Source organism: Drosophila biarmipes, chromosome X, assembly GCF_025231255.1.
Source record: "Drosophila biarmipes strain raj3 chromosome X, RU_DBia_V1.1, whole genome shotgun sequence".
NCBI lineage: Eukaryota > Metazoa > Arthropoda > Insecta > Diptera > Drosophilidae > Drosophila > Drosophila biarmipes.
In genome coordinates this window covers 11154293-11168685 of record NC_066611.1, presented here as the reverse complement: position 1 = coordinate 11168685, position 14393 = coordinate 11154293, and positions in this window count along the sequence as shown.

The following is a 14393-nucleotide window of genomic DNA, read 5'->3' as shown; positions in this document are numbered from 1 at the left end:
ATTTTTAGTGCCTGAGAACTTCATTTATTCTTAATAGAACCCCTACATTGACGACTCTATTTTCCCAGATGGCGAGACAATTACTTAATTTCGCCCGTTCTGGGTCAACTCAGCTAATTTGAAGTTGCAAGTCAATTTCAGCCGGGCTTGTATATTTTTCCAGAAGTGCCAGGCATCCGGTGGCTGAATTAGCATGAATCTCGAATGACCACCCATCATCGATTTGCTTGACGTCACTGGCCGAGAAGCCAGTTTTCCCAGCGGCTGCCGTTGGCTGTTTGCTGTGCCGGAGCGGTCAATCAATCAATCAATCAATCAATTGAATCATCTTTGTCCGCCTGCGGGTCTCTGGGCCCATTCCCAGTCCCCAGTCCCCAGTCCGCAGCCCAAAAGCAACCACAAACGGAGCCCGGTCCGAAAGCCTTTAAAGGGCCTTGCCCAATTCTCGTGAAAGCAATAAAAATTGCAGCACCTTCTGCGGGCAAAGCTGACCTGTTGCACAATTGAATGGGAGCAGTTGCAGTCCGAAAGGGCAGCAGTGGCAGTTACACTGCGAAAAACACTGCAGTATGTTTTACATTTATTTGTAAGGCATTCCAGGTGATATCTTAGAAGCTACCTGTGACCATCTTGTATCTAAAATAAATATAAAAAAATATATAAATAAATATTTAAAATAATATAATTCATAAAAAAATAATGAGATTTAAAACAAAAATAAATTGGTATGTAAAAGATTCAGAATTTAATAATTTTATAGCACAAAAATAAATGTGTTGTTTAATTAATATTTAAATTAATTTACCAATAAATATATTTGTATGCAACAAATTTACTACATTTAATTACTAATTTATTACACTATTAATTGAATAACCATAATTTATTATAGTTAATGTAGCTTAAAAATATTCACCATATATTAGATCAATTCAAGAGTATCTGTGCCAAAGAAGAAAGTTTTCTAAATAAAGAAAATGTAGTAAATGAGAGAAATATATTTATTAACATTAAAAAAGTCACTATAAACTTAAAATTAAATGTATTATCTGTTATTTAATGTGGGTTAAAAATATTCCCACTATATTTAAACAATTTTTGAGTACCTCTGCCAAAGATAGACGTTTTCTTAATATGGAAAATGTAGTAAAAGAGAGAAAAAGATTTATTAAAATAACTGAGTATTTCTTTAAATCAAGGTGAATATCAATAAATTTAAAGGGCTAAATGGTAGCTGCGGACTATTGGATTGTTTGTTTTGTAAGATATACATTTTGTATTTATTAATTATTTTTACCATCCTCTTAAGATTGTGATACACTAAAATAAAATATTTTTGTGTCCTACTTACCTTTCCTAATTTTTTAACAGATCCTTTGAGAGGCCTTGCCAGCCAGTGGTGAATTGTTATAGACGACAAATGAGTTAGTTTTCGAGTGCAGGTGCAGCCGAGTCGTCCGGCGGCGACCAGTGGCCAGTGGAGTCCGGGCGAATGCCCAAATTTCTGCCTGCCCTGACCATTTTTAGCGCGGACAATAAATTCTTCATGCCAGGCTGCCTCCGCATTTGCAGCCGGGGGCTCTTGGATGCTGAATGCCGAATGCTGGATGCTGGATGCTGGATGCTGGATGTTGGCTGTTGGATGTTGAATGTTGCAGAAATTCCCAAGCCGGCGGCCATAAAAATGCGGCTCACATGTGACAACGATTTGTACTTTAGCCCCTTTTATGGCACTCGACTACTGTTGTGCCGCCCGCTCCTCCGCCGGCGACTGTTGCATTTTAAAAGCAACTCAGGTCCGCGTTTCGCATTCGCAGGCGGAGCTCCCCTGGCTCCTGGCTCCTGGCTCCTCCGCCCGGCTTCACAAATCTCGAAATCGCATCAGATTATACGAGTTATGCGAGGCAGCCGCTGGAGCGGCTGGAGCGGCTGGAGCCCCAGCAACAGGCTCCCATTTTGGTCATCTGCCGTTTGTCGTCGTTTTGTAGGTCAACGCCTCCTTTGAACCAGAAGCTCGGCCCCCATTTCCCCTCTCAAGTCCCTAATACCCACCCATATGCATGCCCCCGCCCCCCCAACTACAACTGGGTCAATTAACACGGACGACCCTTGAGGTTGATACCGCCGGATACGAGCAAGTCCTTCAGCCCCATGAGACCCTTCGATACGGTGAGTGATTCGAGCGGCGATGATTATCCTGTCACAGGGCCCGGAGCACAATGGCCGGAGCACTCGAGGCGAATCCTTGTTCCCGCTGCTTGTCCAAAATGTTAACAGTTTTCATTTCATGTAATTAAGTGCTGCTGATCCACTAGTTTTTATCTTCAAGACCGACCGCCCGCCGGATGGGGGCAGTGAAAGCTTTTTGGCTTTCCACGCTGCGAAAGGAAAACAATGTCGAATGGATTAGGATGGGGTGGGGGGTGATCCGGACGGGCTTCGCCGGGTCTGTGTTTGCAAACCGTCTGGGCGAGACAACGCTGTACGTGCGGATGATGTCCGCCGGTCCGAGATCCGGCGTTTTGATACCCGTCGGAAGAAGGGGTATGCTGTATGTGTGTACCCTGTAGCTTCCTGTGCCTGACAGGACGAGGGTCTTGGTTCTGGGGTAGAAACATGTGCTTTCTCCGAGATCAGGTTGATCTTGGGGAGGGGCAGCCTCTGAGATCTGTAAAGTCTGTAAAAAAATCAACACAATCAAATTATGTATTGCGAAGTGATGAAATAAAGTATTAAATATGAAAATAAATAAACAGAATAAAACAAAATAAAATAAAAAGGAAACAACTCAATAAAAAAGAAATAAAAAAAAGAAAGGAAAGGAAAAAGGAAAACATATATATACAATAAAAAAAGTAAATAATGATATAAATACTAATAACGAACAAACGATAAATTAGTGAATAAAAAATAAAAATATATAAAGAATCAACTAAATAAATAAAAAAAAAATCGAATTAGAAAATAAACAAACAAATAAAAAAATTAAAAATTAATAAAGATATAAGAAAAGAGCATCAATATTCAAATAGCAAGCAATAAATAAGAAAAGAATAACCAAAGATTAATAAATAAAAAAGCAAAAAAATATAGAAAAAATTAAAAGAAAAAAAATTAATAGAAAAAATAAATAAATAGAAAAATATATAAAAACATAAAAGCTACGAAAAAAAATATAAAGATTTATAAATAAAAAGGAAAGAAAGAATTTAAATAAATATAAGAAAAAGGAAATAATGAATAGTTAAACTAAAAATATATAAGATAAATGTATAAAGAAAATAAGCATGTATAAATAAAAAAATAATACAAAATAAAAAAATAATTCAAAGGTAAGCAAATAAAACCCACTCCTCAAGTACTGGGTATCTGGTAGCCTGTCAGCCCCCCAGAGCTGCTTCCTTCTGGTTTCTTCTGCCTGTGCTGATTGCACTTCAGCCCGGACAAGGACTGAGGACTGAGGACTGAGGACTGAGGGGCGACGACTGAGGACCAAGGACTCAGGCCCGGAGCGGACCAAAAAATGTGTTAAGAGTCTAAACACGAACGTGCCGCTCAAAGGCCACTCGTTAACGGGCGCCACTCGGGCAGGGGGCAGCTATTGGTAAATATTTTCACTATTTGCGACAGGCCAAGATGCAGTCGCATCCACCCACTCCGAGGGGGGCCAAAATGGAGTCCCCGGGAAAGGGCGGCCCACTAGCTCCATGCTCGGCCTCATATATCTTATTTTTCCGGCGGGAACAAGCCTTCTTTCTGCAGGTGGCATCTGCAACATCCTCCAAGACGGCACTGTCTGCAGCCATTTCATTTGGCTGCTTATTTTATTGCCCCAGAGCCCAGTCAGACGGACAAACAAACAAGCACTGGCTTAGGCCAGATTCCGGCCAACCCATATATACAGGGGCCTTCACACACTTACCTTCTTATTTTCGGGCTTCAATGGAGTCTTCATTACGAATGCGGCAGGGCCAGGGAAGTGCAATTCATGGCCCAAGACATTCGGACTGGCAGGCAGGATATCCTCACACAACATCCCCGGCTTGGCAGTCGTCCTGGCAGCCTGGCAGCCTGGCAGCCTTGCAGCCTGGCGGAGATCCTGGCAGCTATCCCTGCAGGTGAACTGCAGCAAGTGGCACATTCCGGAGCGCGGCAGGTGCCGCAGGACTCCTCCTACCGCTGCGAGAAACAAAATAAGAAATCCGGGCAGGGAACCCAGGTCAGGCGAACAGAATGAACTCAAAAAATGGCAAAGGCTTGCGGAATTCGCGTTGTCTTTAAGGCGATGGAGCTGGTGAGATATACAAACCATCCAGCGGAATTTAGTTACTTTTTATGCTAAAAGTTTTGAAATTCAATACTTAATGCCCCCATCTTAAAAAAACATTTTTAGGTGCTTTTATTCAAAGTGGAAACCAATGAATTATTATTAAGTTACCTAGACTTGGTGTAATTATAGCCTATTTATAAGAAACTTTTTATTTTTTTAATGTAGATTATCTAACGTTTTTAATTGTAAGCTAGAAATTCAAAATACTATGTTAAAATAAAATATAATATTATTATTTTTCGAGCCCATATTCCTAGTTAAAAAAAGTTATAGCAATTTATATTGAAGAGGTTTTTATGGGACATATTTAATATGATTATTGTGTTATTACCATACTGCCCAAATATTTTAGAAATTGTTAAGTACTCTTTTTTTTACACTTCGATTAGTTAAGTAATTTATAAAAGGGACGTATTTTTGTGAATTTACTGTAGTCTCAAAGGTTAAGATCTATGGGTAAGCTCATTGTCCTAGTAGGAAAATGTAAGTATACACTCTTTGATGTAGATGTTTTTGTGGAAAATGTAGTTAAAATCTTAAAAACTGTTGGGGATTTTTTAAAATATTTCAAAATTGTTACTGCAAACATTGTGGCAATCTGTGCTGTTTCCCGACGATTCTATCGCTCCATCAATCCGCTTTGGGCTGGGCCATTGGAGTGACGTATTCGCTCACTTTAAAGCGGTTTTCCGCCCCGTTTTTCCCCGATTTTCCCCCCGTTTTTCCCCGATTTTTCTCATTTCCTGCGCTGCCAGGGCCATGCGGTTCGAGTGCATGCATAAGTGTATTTATGTGTATTGCCAGCATAGTTTACACATTGTCTGCCGGCAGTCCTGACAGTCACCGTCTCCTGGCTTTCCCCCAGCCAGTCGGCTGCCTGTTATCTTGTTTTCCTTGGCTGAGCTTTCGGTAAGCCGCGTCTAAATATCCTTTTCTTCTCTGCCATTTTTACAGCTCATTCCGAGCGGCACTCCTCGAGGAGTTGTTTGCGCATTGTTTACAGCTCTGTTCCGTCTGGCGGAAAATAAAAAAGGATAAGACACCGCCCGTTTCGGGGACTTTGGGGCGTCCTGCGGCATCCTGCGCTTAATGCAGTCTGCAGCTCGGCCGGCAAGTGGCAGGAATACAAATCAAATTAACCTCTGGCTGCCCCCTCCGCCCTTCGCCTAATTAGTGGGCAATGGGGCGTGGCTGCCGAAAAGTTGCGAGACAATTCGAACTTAGCCGGATTGCGGCGGATGTCAAAGTGCGGATACAGATACACATACATTTGGCCGCCTCTTCAATTAAACACAGAGGGATGTGTATCTATGTGGCACTCTTCAATGGAAACTATTTCCAACTATGCTGTGCTGTTGCTCTTGCTCTGCTTTTGCTTTGCTTTGGCTCAAAACCAACAAAAAGCGCCCACCTTCTGCTGCCGCGAGTGTGAGTGACTCGCGGCTCCATGGGAAGTTGAAGCGTGTTGCGGCATATATTAATTTTTATTTTCAACGCGGTCGTCTACAAATTAACGTGGATGCCGCTGCCTGGCTGCACTGAGAGAAACCGCAGCGAGACTCGGCTTAGCAGGCTTCATAAAAATTTATTTGAAAATTATATATTATTGTTTGTATTTCATTTATTTATTAATTGTTATTCCGTTTGTAGCCTATAAAAAACTACTTGGTAGGAATGTATAATCTTAAAAAAAATTTACAAGAAGCTTAAGTATAAGTATTATTATTATTATTAAGTATAATTATAATTTCATTTCTTCATAAATTTAGTACAGTTCTATAGTATCTTTTAATTTTAAAGATAAGAAAGTATATTAAATTTAAGTGAGAAGCACATTTTTATACCCTTTTTTTTATACCTTTAAAATATTTTTTTTTTTTTTTGCAATTTTGAGATAGGTTACCTAAAGTCTTGCTTATTTTTATTCCAAAATGTTCAGGCCAATAAGAACTTTTTTTATAAATGATTTAAGGAATTTAAATCTCATGGAAAAATGTGTATATTTTTAGGAATTTAATTATACCTAATATACCATTTGTTGTTTATGTAGTTATTTATTTTTTATAAACTAGAGTATGTTTCGCATGTAATTCTTATGAAGGAAATGATACTATATATTTTTTTTTTAATTAAAAATCTAGTTCTCGGCCTTAATTTCTCCCGGTGCGCCTCTGTTTAGCTGCCTCTGCTCCTGCTCTGCTTCTTTTTTAGCTTTGTTTGTTTAGCCACTGAATGATGGATCATACTCGCACACACACTCGCACACACAAGCACACTCGCACACACTCAAGCGAAAGAGTTTCGAAAACAACTTTCCAGGGATTTCGGTTGCACTTTTCAATGAAAACCTTGTTTCTTTGCCCGATTTTTGTTTGTGCTTCCACCCCGCAGCCTTTGTGCCTGGCATGCCTGCTCATTATTTTCACACGTAGCTTGGCACGCTCTGGAACACCCCCACCCTCCTCCTAATAACCCCCATCCTGACCCCCTAACTCACACACACACACACGCACACTCTGTAGCCCAGCTTTGTTTATATTTTAAGGTAATTTTCTGGACCGCCGCCGCATTACCTGCAACTGTTGCGCCTATTGAACCCAGCCCCACCTACGGAAAACCGAGCCCCTCCCCACGCCCATGGGCAGCCATAAAAGGTCAATGATACTTACAGTTTGAACAACTCCTGGGGAGAAGGGCCGGGGTCAGGGGTCGGGGGTCGGGGAACGAAGTGTTCAAGTGTCTTGTGGAAATTGAGAAAGTAGGAGAAAGATGATTACGATGCTGGAGAAGGGCCACACTGAAAAAATAAAATAATAAAATTAATAATGGAGCATTAAACAGGCCAGGCCAGGCTATGTGTTTATGGGCTCCTTAAATTGTTATTTATGCTCTTTTATAGCTTAAGAATCAAAACCCTAGAATAAAGCATACATTTAAAATATAGTTTACTCACTTGATCATAAAAAATGTTTTTTAAGGTCATATAGATATATTTAATACACCCATTTCTTATGATATTCCTATCTATTTACAACAAAATATTAAAAACTTACCATAAATGGCTTTTGCTGATAAAAATTTAAACATACTAATTAAAATCGATATTATATATCTATATTTATATATTATATGATATATTTATATATGGTTCTGGGGTAGAAGTACCATTTATATATAGATGCTTGAGATTGTACACCCAAAAAGCATTGATATTATTATAAAACCTTTTCATTTCATATATGTACCTCCAGTAACATATCAGTTTGATTATTTTCCTGGTTCCTCTCCAAAGACATCAGTATAACGATGATTCGTTTATAGCCCAGGTCCAAATCGATAATACTATTCAAACCCAGTCATCTCCAGCACTCAACTACTTTGTAGCTGCCAGTGGAGATGGAAATTTTATTTTCTCTGCACGGCCGGATGTAAGGAGTAGGAGACCTCGAGTAGTCAGGGGCAGTCTGGGGGACCGCTGGCGAAGAAGGATGCTGTAAATGTGGTCAAGCTGCATGAAATTGAAATGGTCAAGCCATAAACTTGGCCATTTGTACTCCAGTTCTGTTATGAGTAGAAACGAAAAAACAATAAAATTGCCCCGACAGCAGGAGAGGCAAGGAGTGCAGACCCAGGAAAGCCAAGGAAAACCAAGGAAAACCGAGGAAAACCCAAGGAGTTCGAGACGAGAGGTTGAGGAAGCGGACAAATGGAATAGAAAATTGCCGCAAAATATGAAATGTGAATTGCGTGGGGTTCTCTTGCTAACCCGGTCCAAGAAGCGCTCCGGAAACGCTTCCCGTGCCCCTTCTTCTTGGGTGGACTGAAGGGTTCTCGAGTGGGCAAACTACAAGTGGGTGGCGGCTCACTCACGTCCTCGCGCGGGATGCGTGTGATCTTCCGGAGAGCCATAAATGCCAGCCGAATTGAGGTAACAAAGTGCTGCTCCGCCGCAAATTTGAAGATAAACCAGTCTGAAATATGATATGGAAGCATAAATGTCAAAGGGCGGTCACTACTTTCAACGAGCTAAATTCATTTGAGTTCCAGTTTTTGGTCCTTTTTGTCAGCCGTATTTTCTGCACTTATGGGGCTACCCTTTCGAGTGATTAACATTAAAACATTTTAATTTCCTTTAATTGGGTATTGGCACCTCCGGTGCAGCGGGAGTGGCCCGCCCACCACGCGCTCATTAACAATGTATTAAATAATGAAATAAAGCGATTATGATAATATTTCAGCGCAATTAATGATGATGAAAAAAGTTTCCCCAATAATTACCAACAATTAAAATTGATTTATGAAAAGAGGAGGCAGAGGATTGGGCCAGGAATTCAATTAAAAATTGGTAGCACTGGCTGCCCATTCGCAGGCCCAATCGTCCAAAGGCCAATCAATTAATAAGAAAATGTGCCGGACTAACGGCCCTGATATATGGGCCAATGAAGGATGAGCCAGCCACTTTGGCGAAGGACCGCCCGCGTATATTATATACACTTATGTGCCGCACTGTCTGCCGTTATGCAATTACCGCCCGGTGCTCGCTGATGCCTAACATGGATGCCCGTGCCCGGGCCCAAGGATAATTAACGCACTCACACACACGCAGCGGCAGGACGACGGATAAATGCGTTTATTTAACAAATTAATTGGCGCAAAGTACGCGGAAGGCACGGGCCAAGGTGCACTTGGGCAAATTACTGGCACTTTTAAGAGTATTTTTAAAGAAATATTTTACTACAGGTCTTAACAATAATATTTTTATAAAATGGTAGTAAGGAAGGGAGGGTCGATTTATTAGACAAATTATTTGGCACAAAGTACGCAGAAAGAACGGGAAAAGTTCACCTGTGAAAATAACTAGTTCTTTAACCAGTAATTTTTAGGAAATATTTTTTGCAGGTCTTAACAATATTATTTTTATAAAATATAAGTACAGTGTGGAGGGTCGATTTATTTAACAAATTTATTGCCCAAAAAACGAGTAAAATACCAGGAAAAGTATACTAGGGAATATACATTTACCATTTACTTGCAATTTTCAGGGAATATTTTTAGCAGCTCTAATATTTTAATTAGTTAGCACTGTCTTAATAATTATATGTTTTTGTATAGTTACGAGCTTTAAAATGTTGATGGTAAATGTCTTCACTAATCAATAACAACTAAGCTTAGCTATGCTGATTATAAAGATTAAAATTATAACTTGTGCATTTAATTTTAATTTCAAGGAAATATTTTTTCAACTGCAAGAATTTATTTGCTTACCTTGTTTTACATTAATTATATATTTTTATTTTTATTAAGTCAAAACGTATATGCATAATTTAATAAAAATAAATAGTAATAATAATCAATATAACAAAGCCTCTCTATCTCTTATAATTAGACGTTGGTTAACATAGGTAAAATTATTATTGGGTATACATTTTTTAAAAATCATAATTAATTTGAGCCATAAGTCTATTAGAATTCTATGCTATAAATGTTTAACAAGTTAAATGAGTACATATGTATGTTATAATTTGGCTATAATGTATGTTACAAAATAAAAAACATGCATATTTCTTTCTATATATAGTAGAGATTTTCTCTGAGTGCTCGGGAAATGGACATCTTGAATTGTTTCTGAGGTAAGTCCCGCCCCCTTTCCCCTTTTTCCCCCGCCCTGCAATTACTTACACATTGTTGAACCTCTTGCAAAACAATTTTTGCCTCTGCCGCCGTGCGATTTCCGGGCTTCCAGAATGTAATTAATAAACGCATTAAAAACGCATGCAAGTGAGCAACCGAGCAGGACGTGGCCAGGACCTGGACATGGACATGGCCATGGCTGCTCGCCCGAATCCCAGCCAGAACCCAGCCAGAGCCCAGGCACAGAGTTGGAGCCACTGGCACACAGCCTGCCCAGGCGATTGGAATGAAGACCAATTAATCAGCTGCCGGCCACCGAGCACCGAGCACCGAGCACCGGCATGGACTCCCTGGTCAATGGCCTATGAAATGGGGCAGCTTGGGCTCGAAATCGGGCCCGGAACCGGGGTGAAACCACCCCCCAGCGCAGCTGCGGCAACCCCCGTGGAGTTGTTCCAATATTTGTTCTATTAAACACCAGCCCAACACCCAAAAAAAAAAAAAATGGAGAAAAAAACAGAACAATAAAAAAGCGCTGAGCCGGGGATGAGTAGGTGAGCACGAAGGAAAATATAAGATAATAGACAATTTTTACATTACAGATTTTATGCTGGCGTCGAATTATGAAGCTCCATACATCAGCCAGGGGGTCCGAGCAGCCAAAAGGAAAATTCCAACTCCGCTGGGGCATAATGAACTCGTGATGAAGTTGGCCAAAAGAATAAGAGGTCTATGGACGGAAAATGGGTATTTAAGGGGAGATATATTCGAATTTGTAAAAAAATCACAGCCCACTTTGCCTGTTACAATACTATAATAATAAATACGTTTACTTTTTTAAGGAATAAATATAATAGAAATATTAAATAATAATAAATATAATATAATAATTTGTTTAGTATTAGTGCCATGACCATAGTATGTTACCATATTATATTTCATTTTCTATCACTTATTCATTTAGAATGATTATATCATATAAGTACTGTGATGATTATATGTGGTATTATATTATATTTTTTATATCACATTGCTATTCCGTATGATTATACCATTTGGGTAAGTACTTTGATATCTTCTATAATTGATCTTTAAGAGAAAAATATATATATGTTTTCTTGCTTACAAAAATATAGGAAACACTTGCCCTAGGGTAAAAACATATGTTTCTAGTGATGACTAGTAGCCCAGTAAAAATAAAATACAATTCTTTAAGGTTTGTCTACATATTTTCCTATGTAGATCTTCATATATTAAAGAAGTTATTGTTATAAATATATGAATAAATTGTTTTTTATATCAAACAATATTTACTGCTTTTTTTTTAAATATTTATATTGTTATTATTTGATATTTGAAAAGACATTTATTTGATTTATTTGAAGAAACTCTCTATTTTTGGTAAAAATACCCCTCTTACTTCCCAGGAAATTCTAGGAAGTAGCTCAGATAAATTTACAGATCAACAACCTCAAAGAGACAAATATTCCCGCGTTGACTCGTATTCCTAAGCGTTTTTATAAATCTGCTGGTGCTGCCTACTTCTTGAGCTGCAGATGCTTATTTATGGGGCCAGACTGTGCGGGCGGGGGAAGTGGGCCAGATGAGTGGGAGGATGACAAATCACAGCCGGGGGGTGGGATCTGGGTGCTGGCCCTGGGATGCCAGGACACTCCGCGATGCTCTGCAGGCAATGTAATCACATTTATTCGCGACACTCGAGACTCTCCAGGACTCCGGCAGCCCCACTCCCCCATTTCCGCCCCGCTGCGAGCCACAATTATTGTCTTGTAACGCACACGCCCTCCGCAGAAAGACAAAAAATGCAAAAAAAAAAAAATATATAATAAAAAATAGAACGAGCAACATTTGCCCCGCCAACAAACACTTTAAACAAATCGCTGCGCCCAACCCCCCGAAAGCCACAACGCCCGTGACTCTCCTCCAAGGGGGCTATATCTTCCCTTTCTGGAGCCCGACAGGCGGCAGCTGAGTGATGGCATTTTCTCCTTATCATTCTTACGTTTTTGTGATAATTCATGTTTATAAATTGTTTATGTATTTCATTTGCCATTACAGTGCAGAAAATGTGCAGGCGGCCATCAAGAATTCACGGCTGGAATTGGATTACACGGATCGGCAGCGACGGCAGGCCGGCAAATCCAATAAAATCCAAATCATTGTCAAGTCATCAAAGTGAGTCGTAAGCCGAGCGGGGCTTACAGTCCCCCAGAGCAGCCAAATCCCCATTCGAGCACTGCCACTCGAAGGAACTAATCGAGACGCAGGTCGCCACGAACTTTCAAAACCCAATTTTCTCGATGATTTACAGAGACACCAGGCAGCGGCTGCACAACTCCTTCTCGCACTTTCACAACCCGTCAGCAACATCGGTTTTCAATCAAACTTTGCATATCCCATCAATCAACACCAAATCACACATCAAAGCCGCTTGGGTTCTTGAAAAAAGGGACTGTGCTGCAAGGATCCCCAAACCACTCACTCCGCCCATGTGTATCTCTGATCCCCATCCGGCGTCCCCCTCGGAATCGAGGAACCCCTTCTGCCACGGCCGGCAGGGCCCCACAGCGAACACTGGCTCCATGGCAGCGCAACAAATTAGGCTAAACACCGACAGGCCCGCCTATTCCTACTCCCAGCCAGCCCCACCGCCGGCCCATTGTGTTTCCACATTGTGTGGATGCTGATTTCGATGCCGACGCAGCGAGATTTCCACTGGCAGACCGAGCCGAAACAGAAACAGTACCAGGAACAGCAGAAACAGCAACAGATTCCGAAACAGGAACACAAATGTGAGTCAACGCACACGTACTCCCCCTAGTGCACTGAGAGAAAATGGGGGAAAAAATATACATTTCGAAAAAAAAGTTGTATATTCTTTGCAAATCTCAGGCAGCTTATGCGGTCATTGGCTTAAAAAGCTTGTTGTTCTTAACTCACTTTAAGTGAGATACCCACATTTTAAATTAAACTCTACATTAAAAAAGAATCACTGGATCCTACAGAATATCTCTTAAAATATATGTTTAAGTCAAGTATTTTAAATTAGATGCTTTGCTCTAGGTTGCCATGGCTTTTTAAAATAAATCCCATTAGTTAGTCGACATTTTTGTAAAAGTTATAGGACAATAAGTTTTTAATAAAAAATGTTTTTATAAATTTTTGATATTATATTTATATAATTTCATTTAACTATTGCTTTTGGAAGGGTGTTCTGTTTTCTTAATATTAAGAATAATATATAATTAGAAAAGATTTTTTAAGATCTTGTAAACTATCTTTAACTTTTTTAATATAAAATCTAACCTTTTTTGTTCTTTCCTCAACTTATTTCTCCCAGTGCTGCACACTGCGAACGGAAGCTTCGATGATCACGTACGCCCAGGCACTCAAAGATGCATCCAATCAATAAACAGTCTTCGCTCGCCACCCGCCCCCGGCTTTTCGCGCAGTGTATGCAAAAGGCAATAGCGCCGAGGAGAACCATAGACATAAATCATACATAAGTCTAAGTAATTGTGTGTGCCGTGGAGTGTGTGAGTGGCACAATCGAGTGGTGAAGTTTTCACTGGCCGGCCAGCCGAGAGCCACCACCCCCGCCGCCCCCGGAAAGCCCCTTGGCCCCATTTCCCCCGATCTCTGCCTGATATAGGGGCAGTACGGAACCACTATGTATGGTTGTGCCCGTGCTGACGCAGCGGCGTCTGTCGAAGTTCGCAAACACTCTGACTGCGCATATCCGCAGCAAATTAAAATTTCATTAGGAGCAGCAGAAGCGGATGCATGATTGGCGGGCGGACCAGAGGCCCCACCTCCAGAACCCAACTATTTTCGGGGCTCCTCGAGCGTAATCGCCGACAATGGAGGAGCCCCCAAGCCAAGAGCTCTTAACCCTCCTCATGGCCTACTTGTAGCGCCCAGCAATCTTCATATTCATTGACTGGTGTATCGCGAACTCGCGGGGGTGGGGCGAAGCCGACAAAGCCTACATAATAACCCTTTCACAATGGTAGAGTGCCTTGTTTTTTAGCGATACTAAGAACTATAATCTATTTTCTTGGCGCAAAAACAACAGATCCTGCTGCTTTTGTGGGTTTCCCAAAAGGAAAGCACTGGAGGCTCGAAACTACTGCAACTTGTGGCGCGAACTCGTGGTTCTGGTACATTACTTACAAAGGTTGTCATGATTAAGTAATAGTTGTGCCCCCCGCCTCACACTGCGCTGGATTATGTGGAGCAACTACAAATTTGAGCAGGGAAAGCCACAGGAGTGGCAGTACAAAGAAGGCACTAAGCCAGCGAACAGTGAAGAGTGGCATTTAAGTCTTTTTTTTATTTAGAAGTATCTTAAAATAATAAGAAAAATAAATTAAATCAATTTTAAAAAATATATAAATGATAGATAAATAAT